Source organism: Penaeus vannamei, chromosome 20 (assembly GCF_042767895.1).
Source record: "Penaeus vannamei isolate JL-2024 chromosome 20, ASM4276789v1, whole genome shotgun sequence".
In the NCBI taxonomy this organism is placed as follows: Eukaryota; Metazoa; Arthropoda; class Malacostraca; order Decapoda; family Penaeidae; genus Penaeus; species Penaeus vannamei.
In genome coordinates, this window is record NC_091568.1 from 36,443,928 (window position 1) to 36,446,427 (window position 2,500).

Sequence of the window (2,500 nt, forward strand, 5' to 3'; positions counted from 1 at the left end):
ATATATATATATATATATATATATATATATATATATATATATATATATATATATATGTACACGGAGATAGAGAGGTATTTTGTGTATATGTATATGTATATATATACATTTTATATTTTTCTGGATATTTCTAATATCTGTCATCAAATTTGAACGTAGTGCGATTTTCACATAATGTCAGGAGAAATATTCCAATTGATTTAGTCCACCCTTCAATAAAAATTAAAGTAGAAAACGACTACAACTGTTTTTTATGGTAAACTTAACAAAAATATATTTTCATAAAATAATTGTAATAATTTTTTAAAAAGATTTTTTAGATACTTTCTTTAATCATACTCTTAGAAATTTAACCAAACAAATTACGAAAGCCGATATGTAGACGCAAAATATAATTAAAAACATTTAAGATAACCGAAAACAAATCTTAAGGACATGCATTTCCGCTGCAGTTTCTCAGCGTGATAGTATTTCTCGTTCCTTATGGTCATTTAAATCTGAAAGCTAATTAGATATAGGGTAATTTTCTATCTTAGAAAATTACCAGATGTAGTGCATGCCCCCCATAAATGTAACAACAAATATACATGTAACGTACCGTAGTTTGCGATGGGTAACTATCATGCAGTATGAATCAGTGACAAGGGAAATGAAGCGAGCTATTTTTTTTATTTTTTTTATTTATTTTTATTATTATTATTATTATTATTATTATTATTATTATTATTATTATTATTATTATTTTGTACTGAGAACACTTAAAAGCCACAGAAGTCAAAATCATTGACAGGGCTTGATAAGTGTGAATCCTTTATGCATCTAAGGAAGGCCATATCTATTTTTTAAACCACCATTCTTATCTATGAAATAAGGAAGACGTCCCATTGATAAAGTCTGTGTGTGTGTGTGTGTGCGCGCGCGCGTGTGTGTGTGTGTGTGTGTGTGTGTGTGTGTGTGTGTGTGTGTGTGTGTGTGTGTGTGTGTGTGTGTGTGTGTGTGTGTGTGTGTTTATTTATAAATATTCATATCGAACCCAAGCAATAATGGTTACGATAATAATGCTGGTGGTAATGGAAATAATGACAATAATAATAACAAAAACATAAATTATAATGATAACGATAATAGTAATGACGCTGACAGTGATAAAGAATAATGACAATGATAATGAGAATAATGACAGGAGTAATGATGATAATGATAATGATGTTTATAATAGCAGTAGTAGTAATGATGAGTATAATGATAATGATGATAACAATGATAGTACTTATAAAAATGATAATGATGATAGTAATACTACTGCTGATAATGATGATAACAATAACAACAATAATAGTAATAACGGTAATAATAATGAATATTACATAAATATTCCTAATGATAATAGTAATAATGGGAATGTCTAAATGATAATGATTAAACAATGTTGATTATAACAATGATAATTAAGTCGTAGTAGCAGTAGTAACAGAAATGATAGTAAAAGGCCCAATGATAAAATTATGGTAATGATAATCATTATAACTATTATCGTCATCGTTATTGATAATGTCATTAGGTATATGCAATGATAATAGTAGTCAAGGAACTTTTAAGCCGTATTATTAGTATTAACACTTCTGCTCATAGCCAGAGAAATTAATTATAGATGGATAAAGTTTCCGTGATGGCGATACATATATATCTGCATTTCATAATCCTTTGATGGGCCTTATGAATGTAACATAATTTCAAAATTGCCCCAGTAGAGATTACAAATTGATTGTTGATGTTAAAAGTTCACCATAAAGGCCGGCGTTATCATTTCATATCGGTGTTTCATACATCGGCCATAACCTTCATGTCTAAAATTGGCCCATGATGTTTATATTTGTTGACAAGAACAAAATATATCCCTAATGCGTTTGCTGTTTAGTGTTTCGTTATTTTTTTGTATTGGTTTCAAATATCTCACCGAAAATGGATCCAGCATAGTAAATATATGAGAGAAAAAAAATTTATACGAGACTCGAACGCCGTTTATTACTCACCCCCCCCCCCCCCCCCCCGAGCTCCGGGAGGTGTTGCTTATCTGTCAAGACCGAAGACTCACGCTGTAACCTTATTAGACACCCTTAATTTGTAAGTTAATTGCAAAGGGAAGGTAGTTTTACGCACCGTGATGAAGTAGATAGTGAGTGTTTTCCCCTCTGTACCGAAGGGAAAGTAGAAGAGGTGTCGAAAGTCGGCGAAAAAACAGGTTTTGAAGTTCTTGGTCAGCAAATTTATTTTTGGAGATTACAGGACACTCCCTCTCAAAGGTACTCACGCTTGCATTACTGCTCGCGGAGGCTTAGGACTTAATTTGCAGTACTAGCGGCGTTGGTAATGAATAGTGAATGAACTTCCGTAAGACCCTGTAGTACTATGACCAGAAAAAAGTTGTAATTAAAGGGAACACATGATAATTTCACGTCATTAACTGTTGTGAGATTCGCCGAATATTTTCAGGTTTGTT

General features: G+C 31.6%; 1 protein-coding gene across 4 annotated transcripts in view; it reads left to right on the forward strand.

Moving 5' to 3' along the window:
* The first annotated feature begins 2,046 nt into the window (after positions 1-2,046).
* The window catches only part of Arpc5 (Actin-related protein 2/3 complex, subunit 5), an 8,634-nt gene continuing 8,180 nt past the window's right edge, over positions 2,047-2,500 (forward strand). For all 4 annotated transcript variants that reach the window (XR_011399361.1, XR_011399359.1, XR_011399360.1 and 1 more), the window contains exon 1: positions 2,047-2,124. The gene's annotated coding sequence lies outside the window, so the exon portion shown is untranslated. The remainder of the gene's footprint in view (positions 2,125-2,500) is intronic.